This window comes from Bactrocera neohumeralis, unplaced genomic scaffold, assembly GCF_024586455.1.
Source record: "Bactrocera neohumeralis isolate Rockhampton unplaced genomic scaffold, APGP_CSIRO_Bneo_wtdbg2-racon-allhic-juicebox.fasta_v2 cluster10, whole genome shotgun sequence".
Classification (NCBI taxonomy): Eukaryota; Metazoa; Arthropoda; class Insecta; order Diptera; family Tephritidae; genus Bactrocera; species Bactrocera neohumeralis.
Window position 1 is genome coordinate 13665819 of NW_026089623.1, and position 24525 is coordinate 13690343.

The 24525-nt window shown below is 38.9% G+C and overlaps 1 protein-coding gene across 1 annotated transcript in view; it reads left to right on the forward strand.

The window, feature by feature from the left end:
* Positions 1-14500, forward strand: part of LOC126765371 (uncharacterized) — a 43058-nt gene extending 28558 nt beyond the window's left edge. The window contains exon 5 of the mRNA XM_050483099.1: positions 13278-14500. The gene's annotated coding sequence lies outside the window, so the exon portion shown is untranslated. The remainder of the gene's footprint in view (positions 1-13277) is intronic.
* The last annotated feature ends 10025 nt before the right edge of the window (positions 14501-24525 follow it).

Genomic DNA, 24525 nt, shown 5'->3' on the forward strand with positions numbered 1-24525 from the left:
CCTCCTGAATTTTGACAGTTGATCGAGTTCAGGAGGTTTTAACGTTTAACAATTGGAAACGAGCGATGGCCAGATTGAAATCTTACCAAAAATATATGTACACGGAGAGATTTGTTGCATCGTTCAAGACCTCTTATAAAAAAAGTAAAACAATGAAAATTAAATAAATTTGTGAAATTTAAAGGTATCTAATAAAACGTTTTGTAATTTGAAGCATAATGGTTTTATTTTCAATGGAAAATGATTAAAAACATTTAATGATTGAGAGCTAACAAGCTTAAATCCTTTTATTGGGTATTGAAAGGACAAAAGACAGTTGCTCTAATATTCTTTAAAAAGATTTAAATAGTTTCTCCATATAATAAATAACCACTATTTAGTAATTTTTATACGTACTAAATGTTGGGTGTTGGGTTAATAAATGCCCAAAAATTGTTATTTTGTTCGATCTGGCCATAATGGAAAATGTTATAAAAAAACGCTTATTTTGAGGCGCTCTCACACTGGAATAAGTTGGGCATCCCATTATCCCTGCATTATGCGATGAACATTAAGTTACGGAGGAATGCAATTGATTTTTTTCGCAACTTCTTTTGCCCTTCCCTCCGTAAACTGATATTCTCCTCATCTAGCCCTCGTGCGCACTTTGCTAACTTTCCGGGCTCAAAATGCGCCCATCCCTGACTTAAGAGATTGTGTCAGTGTGAAATTTTTGAGAAATAGATTTTTTTATGCATTAATGGATAGTACACACTATAATAAACATTCTCTTAAATTTTGAAATCGAAATTCAAATTCTTGTGGAAAGGGAACAGAGTGGAGAACATAGCGACTCCAATCTTTAAACGCGTTTTTCTCAGAATGGTGTTTTTCAAAACGGTTTCCACTCTCAAAGCATTTTGAAGATATCTAGTTCCAAATTAGAGAGAACATTTTTAAGGTGATTCGCTATAGCGCTATGGAAGCTTTTATTTTTTTTTAAATCTCACTATTTTTTTCTACGAAAAACTGTCACAAAAAGGTGAAATCTCGATTCTATTTGTTCAAACTGCCGCCATTTTGTCAAATAAAAACAAAAAAAGCTTCCATAGTGCGATACCGACTTTTCTACAGATTAATAATCTTTTTGAAATTTTTGCTGTAGACCAAAATTGCGGCCGCAATCATGGACATGGTACTGGACCTTTCTTTTATTTGTAATTTCAACCATTTATTTGATTATTGTACACCCAATAAATAAACATTAAAAAATCATTTTGAATACGTCATGAACGTATGTATTTATTTATAAAATAAAATCGGACTGCTTAGTTAATTCCAACATTTAAAAAAAATCGCGAAAATCTGTGGTTTTTCGGATGGTCTCATTGAGACGACCCCTTAAAGAATAGTACATACATAAATATGTATGATGTAACATCTTCGCAGTCTCTACACATACTTATGTACATATACTATGTTCCTTGTTATAGTGAATAACAATGCAGGAGTAGAGTAGAAGAGGGCGCTTCTCACGCTCTACATCTAATCACATGGTAATGTTTTGTTCAACATTCATCGCATGTAATTGCAAAATGGACTGCTAAAACCCAGATACCACACGTAAGAAAACGCAGGAATATTTGTCAGCTCCCAGATTAGCTGTTGTACTGTGAAATTTAAAAGGTCATAAAAAAAACTGACACATACGAACGCCAAACCCTTTGAGGGTTTTATTATACTGACCTAGTACGATCACCCTGACTTGGAATTTCTCACCCCCAGACAATAATCCCAAAAATGTTCCACAGTGTTATAACACATGTGATAAGATTAATAAAATAATTCTAATTGTTGTAAATATTTTTGTGATTATATACATACTAGAGGACCCGTCCACGCTTCGCTTTGGCTGATACATAGATAATACTACTATCTATCTATACGATTTCTATTAGTTGCATTATAACTATTCGTTAATAAGATATAGCATTTTTCTGAAACAACTTGTGTTAGTTTACAAAAAAATGGATCATAAAGCAATTCGTGTAATAATAAAGCATTGCTTTTTGGGGAACCGAGGACAATGATGCTCTAAAGAGGAGAAAGCTCTGTACAAAGTGGTTGCCTCGCAAGTTCATAATCCAACAGAACAACGAATAACTGATTTTGAGAAGTGTTTGAAATTAAACCGAATTTTTGCGTCGGTGTGTGACAATAGAAACATAGCTCCATCATTTCTCACTGGAGTTCAACCGACGGTCATTCTAGTGGACTGCACATGGTGAACCGGTTTTCAGGCGTGGAAAGACGAAAAAATCGGCTGGATTACTGAGCCAGTTATAATCTATTTCACTGCGTATTTGGTTGCAGTTCTTTTCTACTATTCCAAATATTAAGCAATTGTATTAGTTTTGAGGAAGAATCTGTTTAAAATTGTACGCATATATTCAAGGAAAGGAGGATGATTTGAAATATAATCTTTGTATTTATGAGTTGAATTAAATTTTGACAAAAAGAGATTCCTACCTTCCCACCAATTTTCAGTTAAATCGATTCAGCCGTTCTTATAAATGGTGTAACTAACACAACTTTCTTATATATATGTACATATATAGCCGGAATAAAAAAAACGACCGAAATTGAATGATTCAAATATTTGACAAATAAAAATATTGAAAAACAAAACAAACAAAAATTAAAAAAAAAAATAGTATGGAAAAATGTTACTTTTAGGTAATTTTCCAATTTCCCTTAACATTTAGGAGGATGAAAAATAGATGTTGTCCGATTCTCCACCATAGCCGATATGCACGCTAAGATTCACGAAAATCGGCCGAGCGATTTCAGAGGAGTTCAATAACGTACACCGTGACACGAGAATTTTATATATTAGATGTATCATTCTTATTACATATTCAAAATAAATAATTAAAAAATTGATGAAGTCAAAGTTCGCAAAAAAAAAAATAAACAAAATATGATGCACAAATATCAATTTTATTAGGTATGTAGGCGAAACTCAAAGCACACAAATAATAAAAAAGTAATACACTTTAAATGAAGCGAAGCCAGGTCCTTCTCCTTCTTATTTCTGCGTTGAAATAAACTCGCTGGCCATTCTCCAAATGAGCTGCCAGATGCACAACAATAGGATGGCGTTCATGAATTGCAAATGAAAATATTCTCCAGATTGCTTCATTGCAGTTCACGTATCTGCCCATTTGAAATTTGCTAATTTCATCTCGTTCAACGCCAATAACCGCCATATCGCTTCCTTTGGTGACATATTTGCAAACATATTTAATTGATTTTATTGAACTGCAATACTCAACATTTATATGTGTTTTGAATGCCTTAGACGAAATTGGCGAATATGGAACGATCCATGTGTTATTAACCACGAAATTCTTTCCTTTCAATTGAGTGATGAATGTTCTGCCATTGTCAGCGGGTGAGCGACGCCGATAGAGAGAGTATCCGTCGTTTCCAGTTTGAGTTTCCGAAATAAAAGCACGGGGATAGCGTTTTTTGCATTTACTGTCCGACATACAAACCGAAGATGGCCTATGAACCCTATTGGCCATCACCACTTCGTGCAACTCTGGATCTATTTCAACATCAAGAATTTCGGCGGAAATGATGTCATCAATTTGGTCAGGTGTAATTTTCTCCACCATCCAAAGAAGAATGTGTGCGTGGGGCAAACCTCTCTTCTTCCACTCCACTGAGTACATCCAGCATCGAACAGTGCCATATACACGTTGTTTCGTAATAAAGTCCATCAAACATCTGAGTTTTTCTGTAACACGCGTGCTGTAACGTCGTGGCGATCGCTTGGTGATTGACCGGGATGCAATACATTCGTGATGTTTGGCCATTTTGGATTGCAAGTAAATGTAACAAACAAATCCTGCCGTCCATAACTGCGCACGTAAGTCATCGCATCCTGGGAGTTCTCATGCATGTATCTAGGACTGCCAATGTATGTCGATGGCAAAATATAGAGTCGACCAATATCTGTAATATCCGCATCACCATTCATTGCATCTCTTAAGTGAATATACTCTTCAGATCGCAACTTCGACTGATTGTATCGCATGTAATTAAGTCGTTCTGTCTCAACTTTAACGTACATGTCAACTGCATACTGTTGAAATAACCGTCCATATCTCAGTAAGTGGTTGTCATAGTTTTGGCGAATCATCATTCGATATGCGTAAAACTTCATTAAACTTCATTGAACTGACTTTTTTATTTGTCTCGACACCTAAAAGCTTAAATTACCTACATATATGAAGTAGCAAACAAAATTTTTTTTTACTGACCATTCACCGCATTTATCATCTTATATCCTAAGTGATATCCGTCTTCTCCACGGTAGAACATGAGCGGATATTGCATTGCGTCGTAAGACCGATGTGTCTCCCTTATCCGTTTTAGTGCGTTTTGATTTCTACGTTTGATAACAATATCACGCGACTGCAAATTTTCTCCAACAACAACAACTGATATTTCGCTAACTGTAGGTGCATTATATTGTCTTTCATGTGTCCCTGTTGGTCTTTTGTCCGCTTGTATAATTATACTATGATCATCTGTTGGCATACGTTCCAACGAAATCGTAAACAGTTTAATGAGGCCATTGTGTTCGTGTAACATTTGCTGCAATTGTTCGATTATTTCTCTTTTCGTTGTATTAAAGATAGCACAACACCGATTTACTTCATCATGTGAATCTCCCAGAAAGTAAATTTGGAGATATTTGTGTTCTTGATCTGGATGCGGCAACAGCGATCCAGCGAGATGAAAAATTTGCCCATGAACCTGTATAATTGGAGGAAAGCTCTGTAGTTTCTGTCGAATATTGTTTGGCAAAAATACCTTAAACGTTGGAATGTAGTTTTGTTCATTTACAATTTCACCGCCAAACGACGTCATTTGAAAACAATCGTTGTACATTTTAGTGCGCTTTAAAAAATGGCTCGAGTGAGGAGATTCACCGTAAAGCAGATGGAACAATGGCTGTGGTGGTGGAAGCAATTCTGGCAACTTAACCTTTCCCCCGACGCAACATAACCCTGGCGGTTCATTTTTAAATTTGACTGCATTGCAATATTGACAAACTACTGACATCTGACCGATTTTAACAGATGCGCTATATTGAATGTTTGGATCATATCGAAAACCTGCCCGTTCAATGTTCACAAAAAAAAGATGTTGCCGCTGTTGTCGTCGAATAATCGCATGTTGTGATCTTACTTCATCACTTTGGCGAGAACGAACTTCCCTTCTTCTCGATCGTTGTTGCTGATTGTGAACTTCCCTTCTTCTCAATCGTTCTTGCTGATTGTATGTTTAGTTGACATCTTCTAACTGGTGCGTGCTATTCTCCAGCAGTATATTTCGTGGTGATACCCTCTCAATAACACTTTCCCTTTGACGTGCTCTGCTATTTCGTGTTCTCCTTGCGGCCAGGGAACTCCGAGAAGTGTTACCATACGTACTGATTCTTGGCATCGTAACAAATATCTAATGGGAAATGATCATTCATTTGCATAAAGTTCATATAAGGTTTTACGGACCAATAACTTACCTTTGAAAACTCCAAAACTGAATGAATTAAACTAAGGAAGCAGATCAATTGAATGATAAATTCCAATGTACATAAATCGGTATTCGCCAACACGCTAAATCACTTTCACTAAATAACTCACTTTTTAAAACAAAATATATCAATATATCAGTAAAGCAAGGCGAATTTTTATTGCTCTCTAAATTTTGCGTGTTCGATTGCAAAGAAAAATTGTCGTTTAATTTAATTTGTGTTTGTTTCATAAAACTGCCATTTTCATAAACCAAAAATAGCACGTAACACAACCAAAATTACGATATAACCGCTACTGTCACCGAGAAATAAACAAAAATAGCAAGAAACAACCAAAATGTCGTGCTAGGTGGAAAATGAGATAAATATATGGTGGATCAACTACCAAAATAATTAAAGATTGTATGGGAGGTACCACGCCTCTTTTTTATATAAATCCAAGTTTTATGGGTGAGAATGTTGTTGTTTCCTATAGTTCTATACCAATTTTCATGTTCATACCAGAGAACGGCTTCCGTTGAGCGCAAAAATGTTCATGCACGATCAATACCCGAACTATCAGCCCACTCGGCTCAAGCGCTCAAAATGGCATTCGTGAATGTTTTCGCTACTGAGCTAAATTCAGCTCAATTGCGGTAAATTCGTTTGCTTGCTGAGTTTATTCACTCTCGTGTTGAAACAGCTCCACTCAGGCGTTCGCTCATTCGGCTCAACAATGATCGTGTTGAATGAAAACAAAAACACAAAAGAGCAAACACAACGCCTATGAGCAAACTCAATGGGTATGAGCAAACTCAACGCATATGAATGAACTCACTGTGCTTGAATAAAAGCGCCGTCTCCTTAAGCGATTTGCAGCACTTACATATGTTTGAAGAATTTTTTGGCAAATATTTTAAAATATTGTTACAGCATTGGCAGTATATAAATCCATTCCAAATAGTGCCATCCTCTTTAATTATTTCAGATAATATATTCCAAACATGGCTCCTTCCCGTATGTCGGGCTGACAATGTGTAGGCGTTTTTACATATTTTTTCTAAAATATCTTCTTGCTCCATATCGACGGGATGACAAATACATACTAAAATGTAAGTTGTGTACCAAATTCTTAGTGCAATGCATGTGACACATAAGCTGATCGCGAACAAAGCATACAAAAACAGTATACATACCAGAGAACTGCAAAACTCACTTTTTCCTTAAATCAGCTCATACGCAAAAGTTTCTATTCAATTCCAATCACTGAGCGAAAGTGAGCTAAACATTTCGTGAAGTGAGCGAGCATGAGCTAAATATTTCGTGAAGTGAGCAAACGTGAGCAAAGCATTTCAGACCGAAGGCTCACATTGTACGCGAATGAGCGATTCGGCAACATGAGCTGATTTTTACTCAACGCTGTGTTTCGCTCAGTGATTGGACTTGAATAGAAACTTTTGCGTATGAGCTGATTCAAGGAAAAAGTGAGTTTTGCAGTTCTCTGGTTCCTACCTTAAACACTTTTGAAGATATTCACCTTGAAAAATTCAGTTTGTATGGAAGGTGCCACGCACCCTTTTCCGATTACCCCTTCTTTTATGTGTAAGAAGGCTTTTGATTCCATATATATAATCTGTACATACTCACATAGTACATACTTATATTCAAAGTCCACATCGGCAACTACCTCTTGTTCTTCGTCATAGAACAAGCAGGATTACATACATGCAAACATTTTACGCATATTGCATGCACATAATTGAGCACATATCGTGCATGCATAGTTCCAAAGTGACCTCTTTAACGAGTGCACAAACAGGGACATTCAGATAAGTCCGCATATACATAATTAAAAATTGAATATATACTACATACATATAACCGAGCGAACGCTAAAACTGAAAAAAAAACGCGTATTTTATTAGTTTTAACAGAAATTAAAGCTCTTATCGACGTGAAAGAATTTTACGGTTCTCAAAATTTATCCGTTTGTCTTAAATTGAAGGAAAAAATTATACATATACATATATTACTATTTTCATCTAAATGAACACAGATTCAAAGGAATCTAAATCTCAACAATTTCTAAAAATACCAAAAATGATTTCGGATGAAAAAAGTCCATGTACACCGGCAGAAGCTACACGCTCGAAGCAAGGTGCTACAAAACAAAAACGGGGTAAAGATATTTCGTACGCTAAATTTTTATCAGAGAGTGACAGCCTAATACGATACTGCACTCGATTCTCATCTTCGCCGATTCAAGATAACTCTGAATCGGTACTGGAAATCAAGAATCAAAACATTGACAATTTTTGGACACGTCTCCAAGCGGCTTATGACGCCATTGCAGAAACAGACGATTCGGATCTTCCGGAAAATTTCAAAACCTCGGCTTACTCCAAATATGAAAATTGCCTTGACCAATATGAAGAGACAAAAGCCAAAAGTGAAGAATTCGTAAAACTTCAATCCACTGTTTCGAATTGTTTGTCGGTTCTATCGACACAGAATATTCCCACTGACAATTGGGACCCCATACTGGTAAACATATGCTCCGCGGCATTACCAGAAAAATCGTTGTTTTTGTGGGAGCAATCGCTCTCTTCGCGAAGAAAGTGCCCAACGTGGCAACAAATGAAAGATTTCCTAACTACCCAATATGAAATTGCGGAAAGGGTAGATAAAAAAATGGTCAGAACTAAAAACGGTCAACACGACCTAAATCGAAGCTTCATTAGGCCCCAAGCTAATAACAACAACAACTTAAATCGTAGTTTTTTTAAAACACAATCGTTCACTTCCGAACAAAACAAACATACGTCATGCGAATTATGCACAGGAGGGCATAAGCTTAAATCTTGCGATAAGTTTGAAAAATTGAATATTAATGAAAGGAACAACTTTGTCAGATCAAAAAGACTCTGTACAAATTGTTTGTCCCATTCACACAATGTAAATAATTGCGAAAGCAAATTCAGTTGCGTATATTGCCACAAAAGGCATCATTCAATGTTGCACTTCAATAATTTCCCCAACACACCCTAAACTAGCGCTTTCTCAAAAAGAGCCACGGGTTTAGTTGCAACCGCAACTCCCGAATCTCAAAATTCCGAAATATGCCAAGAAGCACCACGCTGCTCAAAAGCTTTAAAAACTCAAACGCTACACAGCGCAAATCAAAGTAGGGTACTACTACCCACAGCAGTCGTCTCCATCGAACATCGAAGAGAACTGTTTACGCTCAGAGCCCTAATAGACCAAGGATCACAACGATCTTTCATAGCGTCTAGGGCACAAACTATGCTAAATCTGCCATCTAAACAAACCAACTTTGAAATTACGGGAATGGGCGGAAGAGTAGTTCAAAACTCTAATAAAATCTGTCCCATTACCCTATTTTCCCCCAAAGCGGATATAAGAATACAAGCAGAAGCTATAGTCTTACCACAATTAACCAATATGTTATCAAGCTATCATATAAATAGCAGGCATTGGGAAAAGGTTTCACACCTTAAGTTAGCAGATCCCAACTGCAACACCCCCGCTCAAATAGACCTTCTTTTAGGCAGCGATCTCATATCCCAAATAATACTCGAAGGTTTTGAGAAAATTTCAAACACACTTTTGGCACAAAAGACTATTTTCGGTTGGATCCTAAGTGGACTAGTCACAGAACCAGTCACAACAATGACAACTCAAGTTGAGGAAATCTCAAACGAGTACCTCATTTCACAATTGAGAAAATTTTGGGATTTAGAAGAACTCCCCCCCTTTCAATCATAACCCCCGAAGATCAGTATTGTGAAGGCTTTTACAAAGCCACAACTACTAGATCAGATAATGGTCGGTATGTCGTACGACTACCACTAAAACAACAATTTCCAGACAAACTCGCCTTAGGTCACTTTCGCACCTCAGCAATACAGCAGTTTCTAAGTATGGAAAAAAACCTACTTAGAAAAGGTGAGCTTAAACAAGATTATGATGGTGTCTTCGAAGAATACCTCCACTTAGACCACATGGAGGAAGTAAGCCCATGCGAAAAAATTTCAAAAGGCAAATATTACTCATTCTACTTGCCACATCATGCAGTAGTAAAGCCTGACAAAAAAAAAAACAAAGGTTAGAGTTGTCTTCAATGCTTCAAGATCCACTAGCTCAGGGAATTTCCTAAATGATATTCTATTTACGGGACCCACACTCCAACCAGATTTAATGCTCCTCATATTAAATTGGCGTACTTATATGCAAATACGTATTCAATGGGGATGTCGAAAAAATGTATCGACAAATAATTGTTCATAAAGATGATCAAGATTTTCAACGGATTATTTTCCGAAAATCTCCCAATAGTCCACTACGCGACTTTAAATTGAAAACAGTAACCTTTGGCGTAAACTGTGCCCCTTATCTAGCCATCCGTACACTCCACGAACTGGCAGATGACACAAAGTCAGAGTTTCCACTGGCAACACAAGTCTTAAAAACATAAACGTATGTAGACGATATCCTGTCTGGGAACCACAGCCTCTCACAAGCATACGAGTCCTTGTCACAAGTGATAAAGGCCCTCAACACCGCAGGGTTTCCCCTAAAAAAGATCACAGCTAATCACCCAAATATCTTAAAAAATATACCAAACGATACGATTGGATACTAATTTTCTTATATTCGAAAAGGAAAGTACCACACAAACTCTGGGCATCCAATGGAATGCGATATCGAACCAGTTTTCATACACGACTGAGTCCAAATCCGCATTATCCGCCATTACAAAACGCCAAATTCTCTCCTCTGGGGCAAAACATTTTGACCCCGCAGGATGGCTTTCGCCAATTATGATACAAGCCAAAATCCTGATACAAGAATTATGGCTAGATGGTACCGACTGGGACGAGCAAGTAAAACCACTTCGTCTAGAAAAGTGGTCCCAGTTCGCGAGTAATCTGAACGACATCTCGCAGATACAAGTTCCACGGTGGGTAAACTATTCTCCCGAATACAAAGTGGAACGACACGGCTTTTGTGACACCTCTGAAAAGGCATATTGTGCCACCATATATGTGCGCACACAAAGCGATACCGCAACCACAAGCCACTTATTAGTAGCAAAAGCAAAAGTTGCGCCTCTAAACACGATAAGTCTACCACGACTTGAACTCTGCGGCGCCCTGCTAAACTAGTTTCCATGGTGCAGACCCACTTAGACATGGCGAAATACAAGCTATATCTCTGGTCTGATTCCGAAATAGTCCTAGCCTGGTTGGAAAACCCCCACATTCGTGGAAAACATATATTTCTAACAGAACCTGGCAAATACTTGGCCTAGTGGGATCCGTAGCTAGTGCTGACAATCCTGCCTATCTAGGTACAAGAGGGTGCAAACCCCTGCACCTTGCCACCACCCGGCTCTGGTGGAATGGCCCTCGATGATTGGAAAAGTCGAAAAATCGACACCTACCACACAATATTGGAGGATAATGACATACTTGAACGATTTTCATCGTTCCCGCGAGCCCTCAGAGTCGTCGCCTATATGCTCCAGTTCATAGAGCGACTTAAACATAAACTGAAAGGAGCAACTTACCCCCTAATGTGATACATTGACGCACCAAGCCTTACAAAAGGCAAAGGTCGCTCCTATCGCATCAACTCAAACGCGCTACTTCAGCCGCGACACATCATCACTAAGAGAATCGAAGCCGATTGATAAAAAGAGCTCATTTTTAGTTCTAAACGCGTTTCTAGACACGAAAGGGCTGCTTCGGGCCAATGGTCGGCTTGCTAATTTAAGCATAACATACAACGAGCGACACCCCATAATAATACCATTCCACGTCTGAAGCCCCAAATCAAGAAATGCATTTTCATGTGCAAGATCTGCACTGTGCATAAACAGAAAATGCGAACGCAGATTATGGCAGCATTTCCACCTGAACGCTGCAACTTTGCTCCGCCTTTTACCACTATTGGTGTCGATTTTGCTGGTCCTTTTCAGATAAAGGCTTCCATTTATTGGACCTCAAAGAACTACAGAAAAACAGTTTGCGGAGTTCATGAAACAAGTGTCACCTGACATTGTTCAAAAATACGCCCCTCAAGGTATAAATTGGCAGTTCATCCCCCCAAGCGCTCCTCATATGGGTGGTTTATGGGAATCAGCTGTAAAAAGCTTTAAATCTCATTTCAAGAAGCTCGCTGGCAACGTCAAATTCAATTATGAAGAATTCACGACATTGTTAACCATCGAAGCTGTTCTCAACTCACGGCCTCTCGCTGTACTCTCGCAAGACCCCTCAGACTTTGCTGCCCTTACCCCAGGGTATTTTCTTAAAGGAGCGCCCATTTTGGCCGCACCTGAGCCAGGGATGGAGTCGCCGTCCTTACTAAAAAGATGGGAACGAATTAAAATTCTCCACATAATTTCAGCCGCCGATGGAAAGAAGAGTATTTAAAGGACCTTCACAAAAGGTATAAATGGAAAATCCCAGAACAGGCGCCAATGCTTGGAGATTGTGTCCTAGTTCACGACGATTGTCTCCCCCCCACAGAATGGCCGCTTGGCCGCATAGTGAAACTTCACTACGGTTCAGATGGTCACATTCGGGTGGTTGACCTCCGTACGCAAAATGGAACGCTAACCCGGCCGCTTGTTAAATTATGTTTCTTGCCAACTGCCGCTACTTACGAAAACGTAAATAATAACCATTCCTAAACCTATACGAAAAGCCGGGAAAAAGAAAATAAATTAATAATAGGTCGATATTATTAAGAAAAACCGCAAAGATAGTTATCATAAGCTTCAAGCCGTAAGACAAACGTAGACCTACATATATCTTGCAACCCCACAGACGGACGATCATTTAGTCATGCCACCTAAAGTGGCACCCTGTTCATACGCGCTTACAGGCAATCAAATTATAACCATTACGATTTTTCTTTCTTCATACAGATTGATATGGACGCCGACACACCTGTAACCCCCACGCCAACTCTCCGTTCGGCTGTTACTGTGCCTCGCTCTGGAACTGTTCCAGTAGCAGCGCCCCGATCCATTACGGCAGCAACGGCGCCAACCGTTGCACGAAGCTCAACACGCGCAGCACCGACGCCGGCGCCTCCGAAAACGCACCACACCAGATGTCCGCTCTGTTGCCGTTCACATAGGCTGCAGCATTGCTCCATTTTCAAGCGAATTTTACCTGTACAACGTCAGAAGGTGGCACAGGCACATGGGCATTGTTTAAACTGCTTGGCCCAGTCACACGCCACGCTTGAGTGCGAATCTGACACCTTGTGCCGGTTGTGTGAAAGACCGCATCATACCTTACTGCATCGGAACGCCGGACATCCTGTCTCCCCAACTGTACTCGGCCGCCGTACGGCCACCCGACGATCGCAGCCAAACCGTGTGGCACGACCACGACATCCAGAAGCTGGATGGCCCTGGCGCCCACTCAATGCGACATCCACGCGCATCCAGATAAGGCCACAACCTCACCGCCCCACCGGCCTGAGCGGCGTTGTAGCTACGCTACAGGCACTATAGCGTCTACTAGGCTAGTCCTCGCCTAGGGGGCCGGGATGTCGAAATGAACTCCAGTCGGCAGCACTGAATAAGTACAACACTCTCCACATCAACACACTAATCATAAAAAAAGGCAGCACTGAATAAATACAACACTCTCCACATCAACAAGCTAATCAGAAACAAGAAAAAACGTTAACTTCGGTTGCACCGAAGCTAAATACCCTTCACAGGTGCATTTCTGTTAGTAACTATGTGTTCAGTTTGTATGGAAGCTATATGCTATAGTAATCCGTTGTAAACAAGTTTTTAGAGATTACATTGATGCCTTAAAAAATAACATATATCAAATTTCGTCAATATATTTTGTCAAATGTGAAAGTGGTTCATACAAGAACTTAACATAACTTATAAAATAACATATACCAAATTTCGTGAATATATCTTGTCAAATGTGAAAGTTTTTTATACAAGCATTTGATTCCGATCGTTCAGTTTGTATGGCAGCTATATGTTACAGTGGTCCAATATCGGCCGTTCCGACAAATGAGCAGCTTCTTGAGGAGAAAATGACGTTTGCAAAATTTCAAAACGATATCTTAAAAACTGAGAGACTAGTTCGTATATATACAGACAGACGGACAGACGGACAGACAGACAGACGGACATGGCTAAATCGACTCAGCTCGACATACTGATCATTTATACATATACTTTATAGGGTCTCCGACGATTCCTTCTGGGTGTTACAAACTTCGTGACAAACTTAATATACCCTGTTCAGGGTATAAAAAGAAAAGGGCATCACTGATCCTCTCCACATCCAACGGTTTTTGTTCCTGTTTCATTTTGTACCCAAGGGAAGGTGAAGCTGTGATGGCACTTGTTCCACACAGTTCCAAAAAGGCACGTACGCCGACACACGTGCGCCCCGGTCAGTTCACCAACACCGCAACAAAAAAGGAAAAATTTAAATTTATTTAACATTCGAAGCCAGACATTTTTAACGTTACGATAAACGTATAGTGAAGAAGATATTGTGAAACTTATATAGTGAAGAAGCGATTGTAGAGCTTATATATGTAGCTCATCAAGATATTTTAAAGTTTACATACTAGTGAAGAAGCGAGATTGGAAAGTCCATAGTGAAGCAGAAATATTGTAACGTTTATATAGTGAAGCAGAAGTATTGTAAAGCTTATATAGTGAAAAAGAGATATTGTAAAGAATAAATACGAAGAGATACTGTGAAATTTCTATTGTAACAAAAATGGAATAAAATAAAATATACTAAAGCGTTCCTGTACCCTAATAATTTGTGAACAAAATAAATATATTGGTTTAATAACTGTATTTACCCCCAGTCCAGAAATAAATGACACAAAAAGGTGTGGAATTCAAAATACTTTTTCTTGTTGATAATGCACATTAGAAAAAAAACCCAACAGTTTGTCAGACATATAGTATCTTCTGACGACAGTGCTATTTTTAAGCCAATACATGATACTTTCGTATTTATGGATTTAATTTAAACTGTAAACTAAATTTATTTTCTTGTAATACATATTTTTTTTATCATTTTACAATTGTACCTAGCATATAAACTCTCGTAAAGATGTATCCACACCCCCTTATGTGGACAGCCAGACCTGCGTGTATTTATACGGCGAGTCAGATGGAAGCGAGCGAAATTGGCGCGCCAGTCGTTGGGGCTTGTTGAAGTTGGCACGGTGATTTATACGGCGGTGATGGTCCTTTGGCTTCTGGTGAGGAGTAGTTACTCCCAGACGGCGGTTGACTGTAGAATACAGGGCAGTATTTTCCCGGCTCCTTACTGCCTATTGCTGCTGACTGCTGGGCGACCGTCCTCGCTGGCGAGCTGGAAGAAATGATCGCATTCGGTATGAAGTGCTTGCTTATATAGCAGCATAGTGCAGCTTTCGTCAGTGTAGAGAGGTAAGTTGTGTGCGTAGCTTTGGTCAATGCTGTGAGGTGAAGTTTACTACGTGCAGGATAATTCTAGTATGGTGGAAAGCTCTATGTTGAGGTATGGTGGGGGTAAATGATGTACAGTGTTGAAGTAAATTATTGTAAGGTGGTGAAAGCCACGTTACAAAGTTTGACATTTTTTAGCATAACATCATTCAGAATGTTTTGTCATTTAATGGTGAATTGTTTTATTTACAGGGAATTAAAAAATTCATCTCGGCCAAAAAATGGAATTAACTGAACATTTTCATGCGATCATTTTTCACAACTTTCGACGTGGATTATCACGACATGGGTGCATCGATGAACTAAAATCTTTGTATGGCTATGAAGCACCATCCTATAGCACTGTGAAAAACTGGTACAACGAATTCAATCGTGGCCAATCAAAGACGAATTCCGTGAAGGTCGTCCAAAAACAGCCGTTGTGCCAGAAAACATCGATGCCGTACGTGAACTGATAATGCAAGACCGTCATGTAACATACCTTCAGATAGAGGCATGCCTGTGCATTTCTTCCACCAGCATACATTCGATATTGCATGAACACCTGGCCGTAAAAAAGGTTTGTTCTCTTTGGATCCCGCACAATTTGACAATCGCTGAAAAAAAGGCTCGTGTGGATTGGTGTAAAGAAATGCTGAAAAATACGATCGCGGTGCTTCAAAAGACGTTTATAAGATCGTCACAGGTGACGAATCATGGATCTATGCGTAGGAGCCCGAAACACAGCAATCGACAAAAAAAAATAAAAAATAAAAAACAAAAACAAAAAAAAAACAAAACATTTTCGTTGATAAATATGCCTATTTACATTATTAGGCCAGAAATATATATACCAACCCACGTACTAACAAAAGAAATGTTGGTGTGGATCCAACCAACTATTTTCATAATTTATCTCACATCCATCGTTAGGCGTAAATGTGTTTCCTAAATGATTTGCAAATACGACAGCTTTTTGTACATTCGTTTTGGCGCATGTAGTTTCATTTAATTTTAATGATGCGACATGTTTAATTGTTTATTCATATTTCTTGCAGTTTTCCAGAGTGAATAGTCCGTGGATTTAGTTTAGCCAGAAATATTCAACACCTGTCGTTATGTGTTTAAACTTTGGGTCGACTTTATTCAGTATACTTTGTAATTTATACCAATTAGTATGCTTATTACATAACGTTGGCTTGGCGGCCGAAATTATTGGCTTTTCATGCAGAGTTAGTAGCGCTTGTGAATGGTCAGAGCTTAAGTCTGAGCCATCTTTAATACTTAAGTTGAGTTTCGGTAGTTTATTGATTATAAAAAAGTCAAGAAGGCCTGGCAATTTCTTTCTACCTCTAGGCCAATAAGTTCTTCGCTCTTCGTATCTGTTTATTTTAGTATGCCAATAATACGTTACACAAACCACACCCACCTCGATATCACCTACAATCTACATCACACACCAACTACGATACCATTGCATTTTAAACATCAACGAAAAAGAAACAAAAGGGACAGAGAAACGAGAACTTCACTTCTTTGTACCTCGAGCCTGTAGAAGGCACTATAGGAAAAAAAAGATTTGCAATTTGAAAACGTACCGGTACAAGTGCAGTGACAAAAACGCACATAAAACATATCAAAAAGACAGTTCAAAGCATAATGCGTTCAGTGACAAAACAAAAAAATATATATATACCGGTGGAATGCAGTTATAGAAAACAAGATTATTACATGTATGTAAAAACATGTACATAAACTTAAATATTAAATAAATATTAAACAAACGGTTCAAAAAACAAGGAAAAAAGCTATTAAAGCTCATACAGTTATTCAAAGCCAAAATATAACGGGAGCGTGATACAAATCTAAACCTAAATCTAAAATCGTATCACCAAACGTAATTCGGGAGCGATTGGACAATCTTAATTCAATACAATAACAAGGCATATGGAGCACCACGAAAAGGAACACTGGAGCGCACTGGCATACCACAACATTAACAGCTTCACAAACCAAACACTTACTTTCCCCCAAGACCCCCTTGAAGCGAGGCAAAGTAAGTGTATCGTTTTCATTTCTATTTATTATATGTATATAATTCATATAATCCATTTGAGCGGTACAAAACGGGAAAAATTTTATTATATATATACTCAATATATATAAAACGAAAAAAAATTATTGCCTACCCCTGTGTTAGAAACACGTATAACAAACTAATAAAACAACAATTTAAATTCAAGTATCCACTTGCACGATTTTCCGTAATACTCCTTCTGTTTCTCTAAACAGTAAACAGTATATTTAAAATAAACTAGCAAAAGGCACAATAAAAATACAAGAAGAGAAATAAAAGAAAGAATACATTCAAACATACATACATGCATATCAACTAATAACAACTCCGTATTATATAAAAATACCGCAAGACTGTTTTGACAACCCATTATTATACGAAGTTACATATTTAACAACATATTTACATGAACAAGTATAAAGAGGTAAAAACTGGTACATTGTGAACTCTCTTCTATTCGTATCGCGCCTACAACAACAAAACAACGCGAACACAACATTATTTATTTATATTCCGAATACTCAAATACATATACATTACGGCGGGTCGATTTAAAAATCGCCCATTGCTCTATAAAAATCATATTCTAGGGATCAAAATAAGAAACTTTGCCGAAGGAACCATACCTCTAAAACGAATTTTGATGTCCCCCAATTTGGGTCGAACTTTTGGGTAGGGGCAAATTTTGAAAAATCCCACTTTGACCCATTTAGAGTGCTCCAATCGAGTATAAAAGTATGACCGACCCCCACTAACTTTGGACGGCCGATCCACCCATGCTAGTGGCACACCCCCTGGAACTCCCCTGGGGGGATCCCAATACAATAATTTCAAAAAAATCACCATTTTTGGCCTTTACATGAAAAAATCAGCTAAATAATTTATAATAATATGTATTTTTTCTCTTAAGAAATTTATTTAGTCAGAACATATGTAAATGAAAAAATTAATTTAAGTGAGTTATAGAAAAGTAACTAAAAAAATTATTGTTTGAAGTCTTTTTTACTTTCAAGTCTGAGCAATTTCGCACGGCTCTCTAATGTCGTCGCCATAACAGCCTCTACATTTTCCGGTATAACCCGTTTGGAAACGCTAGCTAGCAATTGAACATGTCGTTCCGTTCCTCGTATGTGTGATGGAATTTTTGGATCATTAAACGGTGGATCATCTTGATTTAAATATTCTTTCAATGTATCGTACGGAATGCTTCGCGTGAATGGTGGTTCAAATACGATATTTATATCATTCAAATTGATCATTTCGTTATAACTTGTGCAATTAAAGTTTATATCTGGTTTTTTATAAACTCTAAGTTCCAATGGCTCGTCAACATCGGTTCGATAGCGTAGAATTTTCTTGATGGCACAGTCGCGCTTTTCTTTCCTATCATCAAACAACATTGATAACAAGATATTTTCTGAATGCGCATAATATGAATTATCATTAATTACTTGATTGACAATTTTGCGTAAGCGAGGTTCTAGAAATCGTGACCAACCAATGAACTTGAAAAATAATGCACTACCGTACACGACAGAGCTGTAATACTTGATATTGAAGTACATTGGCACATAACATTTAATTATAAATTCAACCAGAATTCTTAAATTTGCATCTGGATTTTCCGTTGTCACATATAATCGCAATAATCTAGCGGCCTTGGTGAGCCACCGAGAATGTACAATTTTCCCTGGTTTGATGTTAGCCAGATCCACCGGAACCACGCCGCTAGAAATTGCATGGGCCATGTCGTATAAGTACTTCGAATCGGTGGAAAATTCTTTTTTTTCTGGAGCAGGGGGCATATTTTGCAACTCAATTTTCTGGAAGCCGTCCACCACCTAAAAATATATAATAATAAAATAATTAATAATGGTTGACAATTATAATAAATGAGTGATAGCAATAACTTACCGGAAGAGTTTCACAAGTTTCGAATTGACGGCTCAGTTTTCCAGTTGCCGATCTTGGTCCAGTGCTGGTTGATTTATCCAAAGCTTCAAACAAATGCCGAAACGGTAGTTCGTTGAAGTGTGGAAGGCAAACAAACCAATGCAATGGTCTTTTTAACAGCAATTCGAATCGTCGTATAATTCCACCGTGTGGGCCAGTGTTTGTTGGCTCACCGTCAGTGCATATTCCAATTAAAGTATCCAGTGATATATTTTTATCGTTGAAAAAACCATTTAATTTGGTTGTTTTGTATTCAGAGGTTTCATGTTCCAGTCTTACGTAACCAATCAATTCAGAATTGGGTTCTCTCAAAATAACAAGATGAGGTTCTTTTACCATCCTAGTATGATACTTCTCATCAATTTTATCTATCGTTAAAGTATCATCTTTTCTGCCATCGAATGAAAACGCAAACAAATTGGTATCATCTAACCGTTTGCGAAGTATTTCTTGTCTGCATTTCTCTTTTTCTCTGCGAACTTTCGATTTATCCATGATGAGAGGTTTCCCATGCTTATCTTTAATTTTAAAATCTTGCAAAAGAGCGGTTCCCAATGCTGATGCTACTCGGTCAGGCACACCAAATCCGTCACATACCAAGGCAAAGTTAAAACAATCGTATCTCTCTGTGTATTGTGAACTTGTGCTTCTAGCCATATCTTCTTGAACCGGTGGCGGTGCGTATGTTGAATCATCGGGATCTTGGTATGTTGGCATTGATGACATAGACGTTGCTCCTTGCTCTTCAGTTTCCATCATAAATGCATTCATTGTTAGTCTTCTCTGGTTATGTTGATCGTGCATGAACCCTTTGAGGCGTTCGGGAACCCAGCCGCATGCACATGGAGCTGCCTTCAAATCGCATTTACATGTTCCAATGTAAAAAATTGTTTCCAGAGATTTTACATACTCTGTAAATTGTTGGGTGTTGTTTCTTCTCTTGATTTGCTCTTGATACTTGTCAAGCAATTTATTCAATTTATTACATACACTTTTTTTCAGCATTATTTCCATACCAAGTTTTTCCCAAATTCCAATCAACTTATCTTGTACTTGAATAGTGAATGATTTATGGGAAAACTTTTTTGTTCTGTTTTAGCACGTTCGCTTAAGTAAAAATAATATCTCAAGATATCCAGATGGGTTGGTAAATTAAGATCAGTCAAATCAGTAGACACACCAAAAACAGTAACATCATGCTTAGGTATATGACTCATTGGGTTTTCAGATAGTTGTTGATGTAGTTGCTTCATCTTGCGGTGTAGAAGATTCATTGTAAACTTTTTGATATGGAATGATCACATCACTTATTATTTTTTTTGAAATACCATAGTGGTTATTGCTTTAGTTCTCCTCACTTTCAGAGGTAATAAGAATGAAATGGTAATTTCAATTCTCTTTCAAAATTTGCCCCTACCCAAAAGTTCGACCCAAATTGGGGGACATCAGAATTCGTTTCAGAGGTATGGTTCCTTCGGCAAAGTTTCTTATTTTGATCCCTAGAATATGATTTTCATAGAGCAATGGGCGATTTTTTTGCCTCCCCACAAATCGACCCGGCCTAATATACATATACCACGTGGGACAATTAAATATAAAAAGCATAGTATGAAGAGACAAAAGCCATGATCTCTGGTCAATTAAAATTAACAAAGTCAATTGCACCTACTCCACAACAGAGTTTTGAGCTGCCACAAACACAAGACCAAGAGGCAAGTTCAGGCATTCACCTCAAAGTGCCAGCATGCGACACAGAAATATTTCATGGAGATTATGAACAATGGCCGTCCTTCCGGGACATGTTTACGGCCGTGTACATAAATCATTCTAAATAATCACAAGCACAAAAATTGTATCACCTCCGCCACCAAAACAAAGGTCAAGCAGGCGTCATAGTAAAACAGTTCGCTCTTAATGACAATAATTTCAATTTGGCTTGGGAAGCTTTAAAAGAACGATACGAGAATGAAAGAATATTGATCGACAAACAAGTGACCATACAAGTATTAATGAATTTACCAAAAATCCAGAAAACACAAGTGTAAAAACACAAACATATTTTGACGATATTCTGTCTGGAAGCCACCGTCTTCCACAAGCATACGAGTAATTATCAGGTAATAAATGCCCTCAACACCGCAAGGTTGCCCTTAAAAAAGATCACAGCAAATCACCCAATTAACCTAAAAAATATACCAAATGAGAATTTGTTGGATACTAATTTCCTTATATTTGAAAAGCAAAGTACAACAAAAACACTAGTCACCCAATGGATTGTGATAACGGCACAGTTTTCACACACTACTGAGTCCAGCAGTGCTGACAATCCTGCTGATCTAGGTACAAGAGGATGCAAACCTCTGCATCTCGCCACCTCCACCCTCTGGTGGAGTGGCCCCCGATGGTTAACAGAATCTCCCGATTCTTGGCCACAATCGCCAATGCGCTACATAATTGACCTAGAAAATCGAAAAATCGACACCTATCACAAAATATTGGATGATAATAAAATTCTTGAATGGCTTTCATCGTTCCCCCGAGCCCTCAGGGTAGTCGCCTATATGCTAAAATTCTTACAGCGGCTTAAGCTTAAAGTTAAAAGAGAAACTTACCCCCATTGTGATGCATTGACGCACCAAAACTTACAAAAAGCAAAGGTCGCTCTTATCGCATCCACCCAAACGCGCTACTTCAGCCGCGACATGTGTTTACTAAGAGATTCGAAGCCGATTGGCAAAAAGAGCTCACTCTTAGTTCGAAATCCATTTCTAGAAATGAAAGGTCTGCTTCGTGCCAACGGTTGGCTTGTTAACTCAAGCCTAACATACAACTAACCTCACCCCATTATAATACCTGCGAAGTCTTCATTGCCACATTATTCCTGGTATATATCCATTTATTAATGCTGCACGCCGAACAAAACAAAAACAAAAAATGCATTTTCATGTGCAAGATCTGCACTATGCATAAGCAAAAAATGCGATCGCAGATTATGGCAGCACTTCCCCCTGAACGCTGCAATTTCACTCTGCCTTTCACCACCACAGGTGTCGATATTGCTGGGCCTTTTCAAATAAAGGCGTCCATGCTAGGGGCTCACACTGTCATGAAAGGCTATGTGGCTGTCTTTGTATGTTTCACGACAAAGGCAGTACACCTTGAGCTGTGTATGTACTAATCTGGCGACAGAGGCTTTTCTCGCGGCATTTGCTTGCTTTGTCGCTTGACGTGGTTTCCCATCCTAAATCATGAGCGATAATGGCAAACATTCATTGGAGCTCAACGAGCGACAGAAAAACAGTTTGTGGATTTCTTTAAACAAGTGTCACCTGACATTTTCATGTGCAAGATCTGTACTATGCATAAGCAAAAAATACCATCGCAGATTATGGCAGCACTTCCCCCTGAACGCTGCAATTTCACTCTGCCTTCCACCACCACAGATGTCGATTTTGCTGGGCCTTTTCAAATAAAGGCGTCCATGCTAAGGTCTTACACTCTCATAAAAGGCTATGTGGCTGTCTTTGTATGTTTCACGACAAAGGCAGTACACCTTGAGCTATGTACATATGTACTAATCTGACGACAGAGGCTTTTCTCGCGCAATTTGCTTGCTTCGACGATTGACGTGGCTTCCCATCATGAATCATGAGCGATAATGGCAAAACATTCGTAGCTCAACGAGCCAGAGAAAAACAGTTTGTGGATTTCCTTAAACAGGTATCACCTACCATCGTACAAAAGTACGCTCCCATGGTATGAATTGGCAGTTTATACACCCAACCGCTCCTCATATGGGTGGTTTGTGGGCATCAGCTGTAAAGAGCTTCAAATCTCATTTCAAGAAGCTAGCTGGCAGCTACAAATTTAATTATGAAGAATTCACGACATTATTAACTAAAATCGAAGCCGTTCTGAAATCACGGCCCCTCACGGCTCTCTCGTAAGACCCCTCCGATTTCACAGCCGTAACTCCAGGGCATTTTCTAAAAGGAGCACCCATTCTGGCCACAGGTGAGCCAGGCGTGGAGTCGCTATCCTTACTAAATAGATGGCAAAGAATTAAAATTCTCTATCATGATTTCAGTCGCCGATGGTAAGAAGACTATATCAAAGATCTCCACAAGAGGTACCATTAGAACTACAGAAAATGCGCCAAAGGTTGGAGATTGTGTCCTTATTCATGACGAATGTCTCTCCCTTACCGAATGGCGGCTTGACAGCATAGAGAAGCTTTACCAAGGCTCCGATGGTCATATTCGCGTAGTCGATCTCCGTACAGAACCAGGAAAGTTAACAAGACCGCTCGTTAAACTATGCTTTTTGCCGACCGCCGATACCATCGAAACGAAACCGATAAAACCCTCAAATAAACCGGATAAAATACATATTTAAAACTAACTAACAAAACATCCTAAATGGTCGATCAGCATGACGAGCCACTTATGCGGCTGCGAGCCACTTGCAACGCCCCGAACCACAACTACTACCACAGCAATGGGTCCTTGTTGTGGAGCGCGAGCACTGCCGTCAGCGCACATAGCAGCAGCAGATCCGCGGCCCATTCGGTGCCCAATATGTCGTCGACCTCACCGGTTGACGCATTGCGCCATATTTAAAGGGCACACAGCGACTGCCTTAATTGTCTGGCACCTACCCATAACACCCAGGAGTGTACATCGGGGAACCTGTGCGAGATATGTATGTGGCCTCATTATATCATGCTGCACCGAACCACTAGACATGACATCGGTCAACATTCTGGTGGCCGCAACGCGACGCAGTACGATGACCGCCAATGAATTATCCCGTATCTGGCGGCCACAAAGTGGGACGTCGACATGACGCCAGCAACAAAGGCCGCGTCCGCACCACATCTCAGGCCTCAGAACCGTTGTAGCCACGCTCCAGCAACTGCAACGACTTATTCACCGGCCAGGAGGCTAAATGAGACTCAGTCCCCTGACCCACACAGCATGTAGTCAAGCGCCATATCAACACCAAACACCTAACCACAGATCCCGCATCAATAATACGTTACATAAACCACATTAAAATATACATCACTAACCCGCTACATTCACCACACTCACCTCGACATCACCTACAATCCATATCACACACCAACTACGATACCATTGCATTTTACACCACAACAAAAGGGGAACAAAAGGGACGGAGAAACGAGAACTTCACTTCTTTTTGAGATACGCCGTCGAACGAAAGTTTCATTTATCCCGAGTTCTACCCTTTCGTACATACATATATACAATATATATATTCTGCGAACATCAACAATTTTTTTTTAAATAATTAATAAATAAAGTTTCTAGCAATATAAATAAAGGTAAAAATTATTACTGAACTGTAACAACTTTGCTTGCATTTCGTACTTTTCCCAACGGCAAGAGTATGGAAAAATAA